The sequence below is a fragment of the Symphalangus syndactylus genome, chromosome 22 (genome assembly GCF_028878055.3).
Source record: "Symphalangus syndactylus isolate Jambi chromosome 22, NHGRI_mSymSyn1-v2.1_pri, whole genome shotgun sequence".
Classification (NCBI taxonomy): domain Eukaryota; kingdom Metazoa; phylum Chordata; class Mammalia; order Primates; family Hylobatidae; genus Symphalangus; species Symphalangus syndactylus.
The window spans coordinates 27442413-27460791 of record NC_072444.2 but is presented as its reverse complement, the minus strand read 5'-3'; the positions used below and the strand labels follow the sequence as shown (position 1 = coordinate 27460791).

Here is an 18379-nt window from a genome sequence, read left to right as displayed (position 1 = left end):
ACTCTCATGATACCTTAAGGAAGTAGGCATTATTATGCCCATTTTTATGAATCATGAAATAGATGTGCAGGAGGGTTCAGAAGTCACCCCAGCTCATACAGCGCCTAAGGAGCAGGGCCAAGGTTCGATTCAAACCGAATCCCAGCCTCATGCTAGATCTTAGTTCACATTTCATTCTTTCAATGAGCATTTATAATCTAAACTGTACCTAGCAAACAGTTGGGATTTCAATGTTTCTTGAATTAATCACCTAAATGTGCCATGATGTCAGAGACAGATGTCATCCTCACTGTAGCCCCCAGGTTCAGCACAGTATCCAGGAAAGAATGGGTGCTTGTAGTCCCAGCTACTCGGGAGGCTGAGGCAGGAGAATTGCTTGAACCCGGGAGGCAGAGATTGCAGTGAGCCGAGATCGCGCCACTGCACTCCAGCCAGGGCGACAGAGCAAGACTCCATCGCAAAAAAAAAAAAAAAAAAAAAAAAGCATAGGTGCTTAGTCAATGTCAGCCAATTAATACGTAAAGGAATTCTAAGTTTTAGAACAGTGATACTTTATTTTTCTTTGTTTTTTGTTTGTTTTTGTTTCTTTTGAGCCGGAGTCTCACTGTCGATCAGGCTGGAGTCCACTGGTGCGAACTCGACTCACTGCAACCTCCACCTCCCGGGGTCAAGCGATTCTCCTGCCTCAGCCTTCGGAGCAGCTGGGATTACAGGCGTGCACCACCACGCCCGGCGAATTTTTGTATTTTTAGTAGAGACGGGGTTTCACCATGTTGGCCAGGCTGGCCTCAAGTGATCCGCCCAACTCGGCCTGGCAAAGTGCTGGGGTAACAGGTGTGAGCCACCACGCCCGGCCGATACTTCATTTTTCTGGAGGTCATTTACTTAGCAAGGCCAACTGTTTGGATCCTGGCTAAAAATGTGAAAGAAGACAGAAAGAGTCACGAGCAGTCAACAAAAGTCACGGGTCCTAGCACGTAAAAGTTCAAGTACTTGATTCAAAGCTGAAATTCTCAGGTCCTCAGTCGTAGCCTGGTTACCCTTACAAACACCAGTGCTAAAAAGCACGGTTACTAATCTTTCCAGGACACAAGATTTGAAAGCATCTGTTTCGAAGGGAGATGACCTGCTAGAGGAAGCTTGCGGGCAACAGCAAATTGGGAGTTCGACTAGCACTTTCAGACAGGGATGCAACGAAGAACTCGCCAGCAGAGATAAGAAGAGATGGGCAAGATGAAGAGAATGAACTCTGATTCTCGGATATCTGCCCGCAAGGTGGCTCCGAGAAAGCCAGCCGGAAACTGCAGCATCGCGGAGGACTTCTCTAGTTCAGGTTAAAGAGACAGCAGCCGGAGGGAGCCGACCTCAAACCCAACTCCCGACAGCAACCTTGAGGCCACCCGAGATGGCGCATGCGCAGTGTGCGAGGTAGTGCTCTTCATACCTGCCGACCTGCGGAACCTTCTTACTGAGCAGGGCGTACGTCACGCAAGCGCTGCGGGTGTGTGACGTCATCTGAGAGCGCCACGCGCCGTCCCGAAAACCTGAGCACCGTCTGGCTAAGGCGTTGCTGTAGAGACGGTGCGCCGAGCCCTGCCCCCGAGGCGGGATTGGAGGAGAACTGGTCAGCTGACAAGGGTGACGTTTCGAAAGCGCGCGGGAGGCCGTGCTGGGACGCAGAGCCCGAAAACCGCTTTGAGGGGCGTCTTGACCGAAGGTACTAAATATCACATGTCCCCATTAAAGTAAAAATGCAAACTGCCCTAATCGGATTTCATGTAAGGCAGGAGGGCTGGGAAGACTTAAATGTATCACTTCAGTAGCTTAGGGGTGGGAAGAAGAGTTTGGACCAGACTAGTGCCAGGATAACCTGACCTCTTTGGGCCTTAATTTCTTCTCGAAGGGATCTTTCCCATCAGCATATAAACATGTAATTTCCCCCTTCCTGAGAACCCTGTCGTGGCTCCAGCTCCCACCCCATCCCCTCGCTTTCTGAATATCGTAACTCCTTGGAAGAGTGTGTATATTCTTTGTCCAGCTCTCTCCTCCCACTCTGTTGAACTCCCTCCAGCCAAACTCAGTCTCTCCCCAGTCCTCCTCTTACCTGCTCTATCAGCAATTTTTGATACAGTTTATCACCCTCTCCTCCGCAAAACTTTCTTCACTTGGCTTTTGGCAGTGCATACACTTGTTTTTTTCCTCCATCCCTGCCCCAGCTTCTCTGTTTCTTTTGCTAGCCTCTCCTCTTTTTCCTGACCTCTAAATGTATCAGTACCCCCAGCACTGGCTCCTTGGACTTCTCTCTCTTTTCACTTAATCTCTTGATGATTTCATCGGGTTTCATGGCTTTAAAGACTATGTGCTGATGACTCCCGTCCATATAGCTCCAGCCTAGAACTCATCCTCAAGAAAAATTCTTCTGGCTTCTCAGGCTGTAAACTTTGAGTTCTTCATCCCGTGTCAAATCTGTCAGCAGATCCTATTGGCTTTTCTTTTTTCCCCAGAATCCGGTGTCCACTGACAGCATCTTAGACCAAGCCCCCATCTCTCACCTGGATTATTGTAATTGCCTAGCTGGTCCCTCCTCTGCTCCTATCCCGTCAGTCTGTGTTTACATAACAACCTCAGTAATTCTGTTAAAAGTCATATCATGTGGCTCCTCTGTGCAAAAACTACCAGGGCTTTTGTCTCAGAGTAGAAGCCAAAGCTTTACCGTGGCTAGAAATGTTCCACACGACCAGGCCTCTATTCTAGACCTTTCTTTTCTTGTCTCCCTTGCTCACTTAACACCAGACACACTGGCCATTTTGCCAGGCTTGCTTCTGCCTCTGGGACCCTGAACTTGCCTTTCCCTCTGCCTGGAACTTGTCCTCAGTTATCCCCAGGGCTCTCTCCCTTACCTCCTCCAAGACTTGGCTCAAATGTTCCTCACCGAGAAAGGCTTTCACCAACCTCCTGGTTTTAAATTGCAAATCAGACTCCCCCAAGCCCGCATGCCCATTCCCTTCCTTTTTGCTCCATTGCATTTAATTTATCACCTTATAATAAACCGTTTAATTTAGTTCTTTATCTTATTTGATGTGCCTCTCCGCACGAAGACAGGAATTTGTTTCATCATTGCTCCATCCCCAATTCTGAGACAGAGTGTGTGGCATGTGGTAGGTGCTCAGTACAGGTTTGTGGAGAGAATGGGTGCATTGCAGAATCCAAGGGTTAAGGCATGGTTAGAAGCTGGAGCTTTAGAGGCTTGGGTTCCAGACTCCCTTTACCACTTAGCTGCTTTGTGGCTTTTTTTTTTTTGAGACGGAATCTCGCTCTGTGGCCTAGGTTGGAATGTAGTGGCCCCATCTGGGCTCACTGCAGCCTCCGCCTCCCGGATTCAAGAGATTCTCCTGCCTCAGCCTCCCAAGTAGCTGGGACTACAGGCGCCCACCACCACACCTGGCTAATTTTTGTATTTTTAGTAGAGACGGGGTTTCGCTATGTTGGCCAGGCTGGTCTTGAACTCCTGGTCTCAGGTGGTTCACCCGCTTTGGCCTCTCAAAGTGCTGGGATTCTTTGGGAAGCCGAGGCAAGTGGCTCACCTGAGGTCAGGAGTTCAAGACCACCCTGGCCAATGTGGTGAAACCCTGTCTCTACTAAAAATACTAAAATTAGCCGGGCGTGGTGGCGTGCACCTGTAGTCCCAGCTACTCAGGAGGCTGAGGCAGGAGAATCGCTTGAACCTGGGAGACAGAGGTTGCAGTGAGCCGAGATCATACCACTGCACTCTAGCCTGGGCAACAGAGCGAGATTCCATCTCAAAAAAAAAAAAAGTGCTGGGATTACAGATGTGAGCCACCACAGCTGGCCATACTTTGTGGTCTTTAAGAAATTTATTTAAACTTCCTGAGCCTCAGTTTCCTCATTTCTATTGCGGACAAAATAATACCTAAGGCTTTCATTTGACAATGTTGAACACCCCTAGGTGACCAGCAAGCATATCATAGCTCCTGGGGACTCAATGGAGAACCTGAATGTCCCCTCGCTCCCCTGGAGTCTGTACACTGAGAAAGGGGCTACAGACATTAGCCATGCAGTCACCCAAATAAGACATTCTTCATAAATTGTGATAAGTGATGAAGGAAAAGCAGATCGTGCTGAAGGGGCAAGCCAGGAAAGAACTTCCCTGAGAGGGCAACTTCACTGTCCAAGTCCGCTTAGGCTGTCATAACAAAATGCCACAGATAGAGGGATTTAAACAGCAGACATTTGTTTTCTCATGGTTCTGGAGGGCAGAAATCCAAGCTGAAGGTGTCAGCAGGTTCGGTTTCTCCCGAAGCCTCTCTTCTTGACTTGCAGATGGCCACTTTCTCTCTGTGTCCTCACATACATGATCTTCTCTCTGTGTGCTTGCACACCCTTGCTGCTGGTGTCTCTCCAGTGTCCTAATCTCTTTTTTTCTTTTGGAGACAGTCTCACTCTGTTGCCCAGGCTGGAGTGCAGTGGTGGGATCTCAGCTCACTGCAACCTCCGCCTCCCAGGTTCAAACAATTCTTCTGCCTCAGCCTCCTGAGTAGCTGGGACTACAGGCGCCTGCCACCATGCCTGGCTAATTTTTGTATTTTTAGTAGAGATGGGGTTTCACCATGTTGATCAGGCCAGTCTCAAACTCCCAACCTCGTGATCCCCCTGTCTTGGCCTCCCAAAGTGCTAGGATTACAGGTGTGAGCCACCACGCCCGACCTTTTTTTTTTTTTTTTTTTTTTTGAGACACTCTGTTGCCTAGGCTGGAGTTCAGTGGTAGGATCTTGGCTCACTGCAACCTGCATCTCCCAGGTTCAAGTGATTCTCCTGCCTCAGCCTCCCAGGTAGCTGGGATTATAGGTGCATGCCACCACGCCCAACTAATTTTTGTATTTTTAGTAGAGACAGGGTTTCACCATGTTGCCCAGGCTGGTCTTGAACTCCTGACCTTAGGTGATCCACCCACCTCAGTCTCCCAAAGTGCTGAGATTACAAGTGTGAGCCACCGTGCCCGGCCCAGTGTCCTAAGCTCTTGTAAGGACCTCAGTCAGACTGGATTAGGGCCCATTCCAGTGGCCTCATTTGAACATAATTATCTTGTTAAAGGCCAAATACAGTCACTTTCTGAAGTCCTGGGGGTTAGGGCTTCAACATATGAGTGGTGAGACACTCAGTTCAGCCCATGACATTATTCAAAATTCAAAGGATGCATAGAAAGGAGCCGTGGAACAAGAGGAACCTTTCAGGGAGAGAGAAGCGGATGGGCAGAAACCCTGTGGCTGGAAGCACTGTGTTAAGTTAGAGGAAGTGGAAGGCCCATGTGGCTTAAGCTCAGAGTGAGGGGTCTTGGTGGGAGTTACACTGGGAGTTGAGGGTGAGGAGCCACCTAGAACTGTTGTTGGGAGTGACTGGGAGTGATGTGGTAAGAGTTCTGTAATGCAGCAGTCCCCAGCCTTTTTGGCACCAGGGACTGGTTTCATAGAAGACAATTCTTCCACAGACCGGGGCCGGGGAGGTTGGTTTTGGGATGAAACTGGTCCACCTCAGATCATCAGGCATTAGATTCTCATAAGGAGTGTGCAGCCTAGATCCTGGTATGCACAGTTCACAATAGGGTTCGTGCCCCTATGAGAATCTGAGGCTGTTGCTGATCTGACAGGAGGTGGAGTTCAGGCGATAATGCTCACCTCCTGCTGTGTGGCCCAGTTCCTAACAGGCTATGGACTGCTTCCGGTCTGTGTGCTGGAGGTTTGGGACCCCTGCTCTGATGGAAAGGTTACTCTGGGTTGGAGGGAGGCTCTCCTTAGCTCCAGAGCTAGTGCGATGGTGACACAGTGCATGGCATCTCATAGTAAGGGCTCCGTAGAGGGTTACTGGTTAATATTTTTCATAATGGCCACCTGACATGGTTGATGGGAGGACTGAATGAAAAAGAGGCCAAGAAGGGCTTAATAAATAAGTGATACGGAGAACACTAGGATAAGCCTCCAAAAGTACTGAAGGTCTATATTTGGTGGTGCTGGATATAGGGTAGTTTAATCAGATGTGATCGCTACTTGTCCTGGAAGGTTTTAGATGCGACTCATGCAAAAGAGGAAAGAAGTAGCTGGAGCAGGGAGGCACTGACTGTATGTGTCATCTTCCAGAAGCCCAAGTACAGTGAAAACGATTTGAGAGAAGGAGCACTCATCTTTTATTTCTTTTCTTCAGATTCAGCTGAAAGCCCCCCTTCAGTTTACTGTCAGGGTGCTGATACACAGAGCTCCTAAAAGATTTAGGGTACGGGTAAGAGATGGGAGTTCGCCTCCCACAGGCGCTCAGTAAGAGTACTGTTGGGCATCGGGAAGGTTTCTCATTTCATTCCTGGAATTCAGTGTCCAGAAGTGGAACCTGATGTGAGCTCCCACCTCCCTTCTACTCTACCTTTTCTTTTCTTCTTTTCTTTTGAGACAGAGTCTTGCTTGGTCACCCAGGCTGGAGTGCAGTGGTGCAATTGCAGCTCACTGCAGCCCGGACCCCCTGGGCTCAAGTGATCCTGCCGCCTCAGCCTCCCTAGTTGTTGGGACTACTGGCATGCAATACCACCCCCAGCTAATTTGTTTTATTCCTTGTAGAGACATGGTCTCACTATGTTGCCCTGGCTGGTCTCAACCTCCTGGGCTCAAGCAATCCTTCTGCCTTGGCCTCCCAAAGTGCTGGGATTACAGGCATGAGCCACTGTGCCTGGCTTTTTTTTTTTTTTTAAGAGCTAGGGTCTGTCGCCCAGGCTGGGTGCAGTGGCTCTTCACAGGAGCAGTCATAGTTCACTGCAGCCTCGAACTCCTGGGCTCAAGTGATGCCCCCACCTTAGCCTGTAGCTGGGACTACAGGCATGTGTCACCACACCCAGCTTATGACTGTACGTTTTGATGGTTTAATGCAACAAAGACTGATTTTTGTTTTGAAAGGAACCAAGGCAAGCATTTTATCCCAATGGCTAAAAAACTCTGACTGTCCTCCTCCACACCCCACCCTTGACAGAGGGCCATCTGCCAGTGATGGGGAATGCACTAGACAGCCCATCCTAATTTTGGACAGAATTAATTGTTAGAATCTGCTTTGTAACACTAGGCCAAATCTATCTCTTGTAAGTCCTGGTCTGGCCTTCAGGAGCTACACAGACCCAGTTCCTCCTCTTTATGGCGTTAAATATTTGACGATGGCCCTGGGCTCTGGGCCACCCTTATGAGGTCTCCAAGTCTTCTGTTCACAAATTGAACACCTTCCCCCAACAAAAAAGGTGTTTTTTTTTTCTTTTCTTGACGATGCTTGTATGAATATTCTTGTACATAAATCTCTTCATACTTGCCTTTGGATACATTTCTATAAATGAAACTTCTGGGACAAATGGTGTATTTTATAGTTTGTGCTATATATTTCCAGATTACCCTCCAGAATGGATGATTTTTGCTTGTACGCCCACCAGCAATTTACAAGAGAGCCTGTTTCCCCACAGCTTACCCACCAACATGGGGAATTTTCATTCTTTTTAATCATTGCCAATCTGATAAGGAGAAATGATTATTTCATGGTTGCCTTAATTTTCATTTCTTTGATTATGAGTGAGATTGGACATGTTTTCCAGCCACATCCTATACTTTTGCAATCGAGTTTTGGAGCTCAATGCAGGACCTTACATGTATTCCAGTTAAATTTTATCTTGTTGGATTCAACCAATCATTCCTTTCTGTTGAGATAATTTTGGACCTGACTCTGCAGTCCCAGCGTGTTGGCCTTCCTTCCCAGTCTGGTGTTATTTGCACAGTTGATAAGCAGTTATCTTTGGACTTATCCAAGTTGTTGACAGAATGTTAATGAGTGTAGGGCCAAGGACAGAACTGCCTGGCATTCCACTAGAGAAAGCCTTGGGACGACACTGTCCCATCTGCTGTGACAGTTCAACCTCACCATGCCTAGGAGCCTTCACCTGGGACACAGGGCCTGGGCACAGACTCCAGCCCTGGCCCTGATTAGCTGCGTGGCCTTGAGAAAGTGCTGTTGTCTCTCACTGAGATGTACTTTTGAGCTCTAGCAGCCTTTTTCTCACTATTCTGTCCATAAGAATTTCATGAGAAACGGTCAAATTGTTGTCAAAAGTCATGGCACTGTCACAAAGTATTCACCCCATTTTCTAATTTAGTGGAAGAAACACAACAACAACCCTTTGTCATGGACATTGACCTCTGGGATCACCCTTCCTATGTGCTGGTCAACCATTTATTTGATTTTCTGCCCCAGAATTTTGCCCACGATCAACATGAGGCTCAACAGCCTTCAGTTTATCCAATTCACACATTTTTTTTTTAAATACAGGGTTTTGGCCTCCTCAGTTCTCCATGATTCCTCAAAGCACCCTGAGACATCAGAAGTGCTCAGCACTCCCTGCTAGGGTTTGTTGGTTCTGTCGCCCTGATTCAGTTTTCTTTCATGTCAGGAAGGAGCAAGGGGGGAAGGCCACCTCTCCTCCAGGCATGGACAGAGGGCCAGAGTTCATTCACAGCTGTGGCAGCATTGAAAGGAAACGGGGGACATGCTTAGTTTGGGGGGAAAGGGGCTTTGTGAGACTGACACATGGCAACTGCCCAAGTCACGAGCTGAAGAAACAGCTTCCATGGCCCTGCCAGAGGGACCTCTGGTTATGCATCATTCTCTCCAGCCCTGAGCTTCATCAAGAAAATAAGCATCAGCAGTATCATCTCCAAGTGAAATGATAGCACATTATGTCACCTTTCTTTGAGTTCCTTCAACATCAAAATCAGACAAGACTGTTTGTTCCAAGGAGGGAGCAATAAACATTAACCCCATGTAACAGATAAAAGACTAAAAAAGAAATTAGGTAACTGATTTAAGTGACACAGGGAATCTGTCATAACTCTGGTGACATGGCTTCTTATCATGCCTGGAATGTAGTTACTGATTTACACCTTGTAAATTTCTCAGTACGCGATGTACAAGTGGCCACTCCGTATTGTCTGTTCTTGTTATTCAGACCAGTAATAAGAGTAATCATGATAATATGCTAGGCACCGTGGCTCACACCTATAATCCCAGCACTTTGGGAGGCGGAGCCAGGAGGATTGCTTGAGCCCAGGAGTTTGAGACTAGCCTGGGCAACATGGCAAGGTCCTGTCTCTATATACAATTTAAAAATTAGTTGGGTATGGTGGCGCACTCCTGTGGTCCCAACTACATGGGAGGCTGAGGCAGCAGGATCGCTTGAGCCTGGGAGGTCAAGGCTGCAGTGAGCCAGGTTCACACCACTGCACTCCAGGCTAGGCAACAGAGCAAGATCCTGTCTCAAAAAAAAAAAAAAAAAAAAAAAATATATATATATATATATATATATGTGTGTAATAATGATAATAAAGGCTGCTATGGTTTGTTTGTTTGTTTTTGTTTTTTTGAGACAGAGTCTAGATGTGTCGCCCAGGCTGCAGTGCAGTGGTGCAATTTGGCTCACTGCAACCTCGCCTCTCAGGTTCAAGCAATTCTTCTGCCTCAGCCTCCCAAGTAGCTGGCATTATAGGCACGTGCCACCGTGCCTGGCTAATTTTTGTATTTTTAGCAGAGATGGCATTTTGCCATGTTGGCCAGGCTGGTCTCGAACTCCTTACCTCAAGTGATCTGCCTGCCTCAGCCTCTCAAAGTGCCAGGATTACAGGCGTAAGCCACTGCGCCTGGCCAAGGCTGCTATGGTTTGAATGTTGGTATCCACTCCACAAATCATGTTGAAGCTGATCCCCATGGCAGTGGTATTGAGAGGTGGGGCCTTTATAAAAGAGCCTGAGGGAGTGAGTTCGGCCTCCTCGCCCTCCTGCTTTCTGCCACCTGAGGATGCAGCAAGAAGGCCCTCGCCAGACACCAAATGCTGGCACCTTCATCTTGGACTCTCCCAGAACTCTTGAGAAATGAACTTGTATTGTTGATAAATGACCCAGTCTGTGGTATTTTGTTAGAGCAGCACAGATGGGCTAATACAAAGGCTGGCAATCCTTATGGAGCCCTTACCACGTTCTCAGTGCTTTGCAGAAATGAACTGTTTCCTCTCACACACCCGTGAAGTAGGTCCTGGCTTCATTCCAGTTTTTATAGATGAGGAAATGGAGGCACAGGAGAGAGGCTAAGTAACCTGCCTCAGTTCAGCCTCCTCCCATCCAAGCCCAACCCTGCTTAGCTTCCAAGATGAGACAAGATCTGGCACGTTCAGGGTGCAGTGGCCATAGACAGGTCACCCCTCTTCTAAAGGGCAGAGCTGGGGTTTGAACTCAGGCAGTCTGACTCTGTGGTTCAGGCTCCGAATGGTAATGTTCTGCTGCTTCTGTAAATAAACAAGGATAAGAAAGGATAATTGGAAATGATTTCTCCCCCAGACTGTGAAACTGCATTGCAAACAGTGGTCTCGGCTACTAAGGAGTAACAAACAGCTCTTTCATCTCCTGAAAGAACTGCATGCAAAGGAAGGAGTGAGGAGAGAAGGGACACCCAGAGCCTGAAGAACCTGTAACTTGAGTGCGCAGTCTCTAAGTAATCCCAAGTGGACCATGTGAACCTGCAGTCAGTGTCTGTGGCCACGAGGCAGAACACACACCAGGCCCCAAGATTCTCACCAAGATCGTGTCATGAGACAGGACCTCGCTGCCCAGCCCCCGCCTCCCAATAACAGGATTACGAGGCTGAGTGCGGTTACTGCTGGCACAGCAAGCCACAGATGTAGCCAGGACTGGGCGCCAATCGACGGATTCCCAATATTGTCTTCCAGTTGCTAGACTACGCTGCTTTCCAGTACATTATTTGGAATATAAAAACTAAAATGTAAGTAAAGCATTTTCATACAAATAATTTCAACCGCAACAAGGCAATTGGCTTCTGATTAAGTTGGCAAGAAGAGGTAATGAACTCATTCCGATTGACATATTTGGAGGTTCTCTTGCCAAATCCAATTGGCAGCTTCATAATTATGGAAACGTCCATGTTATTTCCACTCAACCAGGGTTAGGGCTGCTGGTATCTGATTCAATGTTTACTTCATGAATGAGGTCAGTTCCCAGCACAGCTGGGGTTTCAGCAAAGGAGTCAGCAAACAGCATTCCCACTAGAATCTGACCGGCGTTTGTCACAACTTCCAGGGCAACCTTCCCCCAGCTCCCCCAGGTCAGCTGCTCTCCCTAGCATTATCTGTGGCCCAGCTCCTCTCCCTGTAGAAGCAGACTCAGCCTCGACATGATGAGGTCACATGCAAGCTTCCCCTGGCACAGTGGTTCATTCTTCAACCTGCCCCCTTGGTATTGCAACACCTCGCTCCTGGACAACCCCCACACACCATTGAGCTTCACGCTGCCAGGAAATGGGGTAGGGTTTTAAGAATTATTTATCCCAGGATGGTTCCACGTGTGTGGTATGAGAGTGACTCAGAGTGCCATGGAAGCCACCTCCAAAGGTAATAACGTCCCACAGGTCAGAGTGTCCTTTCAGCCAGCTCCCCACACTGATGAAAACAAAAACAAAAGTCACAAGTACTCAGAACACTCATGAAGAATACACATTCATGGAGTGACCATCTGTGAGTTCACAGAGTTCCTGGAGAGACTCAGGGCAGAAGGGAAGGGCGGCACCCCACAACAATGCCAGGGGTCTAGCTCCCGGTAGCTCGAAGTGGCAAAGGGCTGGAGTGTCACTGACCTGTTTGTCCAAGTCCTGAGCTATTGCCATAGGATAGCGGCATCAAGAAAGTGCACGGTCAGAGTCTGAAGCAGCTATCTCTGCCCTGGCAGCAATTTCCCTACCTGAGACAGTAAGCTAGGAAGAGGCTAAGCATGATTTGGTTTGGATCTCAAAATAATCGTGGGCATCATATGATGTGATGACTTTTGCCTAAGAAAATCTGAAAAGTGCCATGGAGAAGAAGAATCTGGAGTGGGAGATGGTTTAGGTGTTGGAGGCAAAGGCAGATTCAAGAAGAAACTTTCTCTGCCCCAATGTTGACAACTAGACTGACGGCCACGCCCCACGCTCTCCCAACAGGAGAACAATGAGACCGAAGGCAGTTGATGTGAACACAAGAATCAACAACGTAGAGAAGACACAGTCCCAGGTGTAAAGAGGGGAGCTGTCTCTCCCTGTGGCCTCAACAGGAGAGGGTTGTCAGTCTAGGGTGAAGACTCACTGTCTCGTCCTAAGGGTCAGTCCACCTGCCATAGGAGATTTCGGAACACCTCTCCTCACTTGAGGGTCGACATGCTGTAGGGTCCATGGGGCCGGCTGGACAGTCACAGTCCCAGCTCACTTCTCCCACTGGCTTTCCTCGGGAGCTCACACCACCTGTCTCAGTCCCAAGATGCTCCTTCTGGCTGCTCCTGTTCCTGACTCAAAGATGGGTTGTTTGCCATCAATTTACCCTGTTTGATCAACATTGTCATTGTTACATCATCTTCTAATGTTTATTTTGTTTGTTTGTTTTTGAGACGGAGTCTCACTCTGTCACCCAGGCTGGAGTGCAGTGGTGGGATGACAGCTCACTGCAGCCTCCAGCTCCCAGGCTCAGGTGATCCTCACACCTCAGCCTCCTAAGTTAGCTGTAACTACAGGTGCACACTACCACCCTCAGCTAATTTTTTTTGTATTTTTTGTAGAGACAGAGTTTTGCCATGTTGCCCAGGATGGTCTCGAACTCCTGGGCTCAAGCAGTCTGCCCTCCTTCGCCTCCCAAAGCGCTAGGCTCACAGGCGTGAGCCACCACACCCAGCCTCATTTTATAATCTTTTAAAATTATTTTTCCCTTGAATATTCTTTGGGAAGTTTTTGAAGATATGGCTCTGACTTGGCCTGTTTTGTGCTGCTCTAACAGAATGCCTGGGACTGGGTAATTCATAATGAACAGAAATTTATTTCTCACAGTTCTGAAGGCTGAGAAGTCCAAGATCAAGGCGCCAGCATCTGGCGAAGGCCTTCTTACTGCATCATCCCACGGCAGAAGATGGACGGGCAGGAGTGGGTGGGAGAGAAAGACAGACCAAAGGGGGCTGAACTCGTTCCTTTAGAAGGAACCCACTCCTGAAATAATGGCATTAATTCATCATCCATTAAACACCTCTGAAAGGTCCCGCCTCCCAACATCTCCATATTAGGGTTCAAGTTTCCAACACATGGATGTTGGAGGACACATTCAATCCATAGCAGGCACTAAACCAAGTTCTTTCCTTCCCCCTCTCTGGCCTCATGACCTTTGCTCTCTACCCACTTGGCACAGCTGCACTGGCTGCCCTGCTGATGCCCATCCACACAGAGACACACCTACCTCAGGATCTTGGCACATGCCCTTCCCTCCAGCAGGAACACTCTTGAGGCCATCCCCACAGCTCCCTCCCTTCCTTTCAGTCTTGACTCACATGCCCCCTCCCCAGGCACTTGCATGCATGTCCTTCCACATGTGATTCCCCCAGCTTCTATCCCCTTCTGAAATGGCACATTACTTGTTCCTTATCTGCCTCCCTCTCTGGAGTGCCAGCTCTGCCTGGCAGGGATTTTTGACTCTCGCCTACTGCCACAGCCTGGTGCCAGCACAGTGCCAGGCATGTCCACCCTGCAGCATTTACTGAGTGCCCACTGCACACCAGGCACTAGTCTTGGATGCTTTTGCAAATGTTTCTCCAGTGACTGAAGAACTAAAATTCTTTAAACTCAAAGGAACCGTTGTGTCTTCTGATTCCTCTGAGAGCTTTGAGGAGCTGGGCAGATGCAATGTCACTTTGCTGTCTCCCTCCACCCCGCTGCCCCTCTGACTTCATATATCAGCTTTCCCAACAGATGTGGGAAAGTGGGGTCATTCCCAGGAAAGGCAGAGCCTTCCATGACTTAGGAACCCAGGTGTTTGCTCCACTGGGGCCAATTGCTCCTGGCTTTTTCTGAGCTCCTAGGAGGAAATGCATCTGAAATGCTGTCACCCTCCCCTGATCATTAACAGAGCTGTTGAACTGGCGGAGTTGTCAGCGAGGCAACCACAGGCAGGCAGGCAGCCATCACACCGGCTTTGCAGAGAAGGCTGGAGAGCTGATGCCCACGCCACGGGAAAGGGCCGGCGCCTGAGCCAAGAGCCTGACTGGAAAGTGTGTGTAAGGGACACCTGGAGGAAGCAGGGGCCTCCAGCACCTCCTCCACCGACTGGAACCCATGGTGCTCACCCGCCCGCCCTGGGGGCTCACTACCCTCCCTGCCCAGAGATACAGTGGGGCTGGCGGCTCACCAGGCTTTGTGATCCCAACACTGACGAGTGTTCACCCAACAAATTGGAACTTCTTTTCTTTCGTCTCATTTGAAAAAGTCTTTTGTGAGCTAGCAAGTGACCCCAAAGTAACCTCTCTATTCCTGCTGGAAGGGAAAATATTTCCAGATCAGAGAGACTGCAGCGCCAAGCCTTGGCCTATATGAATACTTGATTATGCCTCCTGAATGCAGTCTCCTGAGCATGTGCCAGTCAGTTTCAGAAATGAGCCCTGGCCAGGTGCGGGGGCTCACGCCTGTAATCCTAGCACTTTGGAAGGCCAAGACAGGAGGATCACTTGAGCTCAGGAGTTCAAGACCAGCCTGGGCAACATGGTGAGACTCTGTCTCTACAAAAAAAAAAAATTTTTTTTTTCAATTAGCCAGTATGCTGGTGCACACCTGTAGTCCTAGCTACTTGGGACGCTGAGGTGGGAGAATCACTTGAGGTGGGAGGATTGCTTGAGTCTGGGAGGTCAAGGCTGCAGTGAGCCGTGATCACACCACTGCACTCCAGCCTGGGCAACAGTGAGGCCCTGTCTCAAAAAAAAAAATCAAGAGGTTTATTATTTGTCCCATCAAGTATTTTAAGGCCAAAGCTTCACATTTTCAAGGGTGTGATGTCATGAAATTCCCACGTATGACCACATTTTGAAAAACAGTTATTGTGTTTTGGAAAGTGAGAGGGTTAGCCTATAATGTGGAAGATAAACTCCTAAAGTGGACGTTTGAGATGCACAGGCAGAATGGGCCACCGAGCTATAGCATTTGCTATGGTGAACTCATGTGACTGCCCCAGAATTATCTGGAAGTTCAATGTTCATCTTCTGAAAAGAACTGGGACCTTGCTGTGCCAGCTGTTGTTGTTCTAAGTGCAGTGTAAGCAGCTTTCTATTTAAAACCTTCACACCTGGCACTTGAGTAGTGCTTGTTTTCCAAAGGGCACCCTCTTTCCCTTGGATTTTTTCCACCTTCTCCTTTTCTGTGTTAGTCCGGTTTATCTCAGCCTGCTGGCATGAAGAGAAGGACAGTTATAAAAGCCATTTATAAAAGGAGCAGGGAGGTAGTGGTCTTTTGTCTTTGCTGCTGAAACGGCTTGGGTAGATACAAGATGGCCCGAGAAACAATGCTGGGAGTGAGGAGCATGGACCAGCCAGGGAGACAGGAGGAAAGCAGGTTTCCCCATCTTCATGGTACAAAGAAGGCAAAGGCAGATGCTCAAGGCCATGCACCTTCCTAGACCACTTGGGTGAGGCCCTTGGACACTCCCATGGGTCCCAGCATGCCTAATCAAAAACTCCAGATCTGAGCCAGGCGTGATGTTGGTGCCTGTAGTCCCAGCTCCTCAGGAAGCTGAGGCAGGAGGATCACTTGAGCCCAGGAGTTTGAGGCCAGCTGGACAACATAGCAAGATCCCATCAAATTCCAGATCTGTCACCATCAGTTGTCTCTTGGGGAGAGAGGGGCTCAAGGAAGGAGGAGAATTTAGAAGTGAGGTAAAGAAAGGCTAGAAACAGGGAAATGGGGGAATGCACAGCAAAAGCAGTTTAAGGAAGAGACTGAGACTAACACAGCGATGTCGGGAAACGAGCCCATAGTTTTTTTTATCCTCTACATCCAAACACATCTTCATCACCTTAATTATAGACTGAGAAATGACAAGGCTAAAATAGTCAAGGGCTGGGAATTTAAGATTGTAAAATGGGTCGGGTGAGGGGGCTCACGCCTGTAATCCCAGCACTTTGGGAGGCTGAGGCAGGTGGATCACCTGAGGTTGGGAGTTCGAGACCAGCCTGGCCAACATGGTGAAACCCCATCTCTACTAAAAATACAAAAATTAGCCAGGCATGGTGGCAGGCGCCTGTAATCCCAGCTACTCAGGAGGCTGAGGCATGAGAATCACTTGAACCCGGGAGACAGGTTGCAGTGAGTCGAGATTGCGCCACTGCACTCCAGCCTGGATGACACATTGAGACTCTGTCTCAAAAAAAAAAAAAAAATTGTAAAACATCTCACTTCTGACCTTCAGAGGGTCCTCCCCTTCCTCTCCCTCCTTTTCCTCCCTCTTTTCTTCACCTCATCCCCCCACCTCCTTCTTCTCCCCCTACTCCTCCTCCTTCCTTCACCCTGGGCACAGCCCGTCTTGGAAGAGCAGAAACCGCTCTGAATGACACTGGCTGGGACAGAAGTGCCCTGGGGTCAGGCCTGAAGCAGTCGGGCCGAACAAGGCAGCAGTCGTGCACAGGAGCTTTTCAAGGAGGTTTTGCAGATACAAGGATGTTGGACAGAGAGGAACAGAGAAATTCCAGAGATTTTTCACGTGCAAGTGGATATTTCCTTTGAGAGTTTCTAGACTAAATAATACTCCTTGTGTCTAAGGGGACGGTGTATACTGCTGACCTGGCAATGTTCTCTGCCTGCAGGATGAGCACAGGCAGGCCCCGCAGCTGCCCGGAGGGAGCTATAAGCAGAGGAAGGTGAAGTGGCCTGAAATGTCTGTACTGGAGACAGTCGGGGCTGTGTGCCTCTGCCTGACGCAACATCATTTCAGACGTGGAGGAAGGATCTGTTGGCAGATTTGGGACTCAAATGGGCTAGACTTCTAAGAAAAAATATACCGAGGCCTCTCTATTCCACCAATTTTCATTCTTTCATACATACATATTTATTTATTTAAACAGACTTTATATTTTAGGCAGTTTTAGTTCACAGCAAATTGGAGCAGAAAATGCAGAGGTCCCATAGACCTCCTTACCCAACATACCCACGGCCTCCTGCTCTGTCAACACCCTGCAGCCGATTCATCTGACAGTCGATGAAACGATTCACACATCATTATCATCCGAAGTCCATCATCTACATTACAGACTCTTGGTGTCGTACATTCTGTGGGATTTGACAAATGTACGACGACATGTACCTGCCATTGCTGTGTCATACAGAGTAATTTCAGCGCCTGATAATCCTCCGTGCTCCGCCTGCTAACCTCTCCCTCCCCCAACGCCTGGTCCCCAAGGCTTTGCTTTTTCCGGAGTGTCACATAGTTGGAATCGTGTGGAACACAGCCTTTTCAGAGTGGCTTCTTTCACTTAATAATACGCATTTACGTTTCATCCATGTTTTTTCATGGCTTGATAGCTCATTTCCACTGAATAATAGTCCATGGCCTGGATGTAGCCATTTTCATATATTTTTAAGAAGACAGACTGTTTCATGGGGTGACATAATTTATTAATAACTAGTATTATAATTAAACTTACAATAAAAGAAATACGTGGCTTAAATAAAACAACCGTATATCAACCCTATCAATACTGAGGCTATTATTATCCTTCTGGTTGCAGTAAGTAAACTGAAGCATAAAGCAACCCTGATTTACCCACAGCAGATAGGTCAGTGATGTGAGGGCCATAGAAAGAACAGAAGGGGCCGACGCGGTGGCTCAGGCCTGTAATCCCAGCACTGTGGGAGGCTGAGGCAGGCAGGTCACTTGAGGTCAGTAGTTTGAGACCAGCCTGGCCAACATGGTGAAAGCCCATCTCTACTAAAAATACAAAAATTAGCTGGGCATGGTGGCACGCTCCTGTAGTCCCAACTACTTAGGAGGCTGAGGCAAGAGAATCGATTGAACCTGGGAGGTGGTGGTTGCAGAGAGCCAAGATCACATCACTGCACTCCAGCCTGGGTGGCAGAGCGAGACTCCGTCTCAAAAAAGAAACGAATAATAAATAAATAAATAGAAATGTAAAAATAAGGGGAAAAAGAAGGACTGAACTAGAAGGCAAGTGTACCTAGTCTACTTTCAGGGAATCCTTCGAGCTCTGAGAGAAATCTGACTCAAAAACTAATTTTAGACCAGAAATTCAACGTAGTAGTTGAATTCATACAGTTCTCTCTAGAAAAGGTCTACACACAACCAAATACAAATGAAGCTAAATTTCCACAAAAAACATTAAAGCTACATCTAATTTTTGGTGAAGTGTTGCAGAGACCACCCCCCACTTCCGTCCTAATGGTTTGAGACACGTTTGTTTTTTTTTTTTTTTTAATACACAGTATCGTTCTGTCACCCAGGCTG

At 48.2% G+C, this 18379-nt stretch overlaps 1 long non-coding RNA gene across 1 annotated transcript; it reads left to right on the top strand.

Moving 5' to 3' along the window:
• The first annotated feature begins 537 nt into the window (after positions 1-537).
• LOC134735645 (uncharacterized) lies at positions 538-17609 on the top strand. The gene is made up of 2 exons (XR_010118970.1): positions 538-1717; positions 10416-17609. It is a non-coding gene; the product is annotated as an uncharacterized lncRNA (long non-coding RNA).
• Positions 17610-18379: the final 770 nt, after the last annotated feature.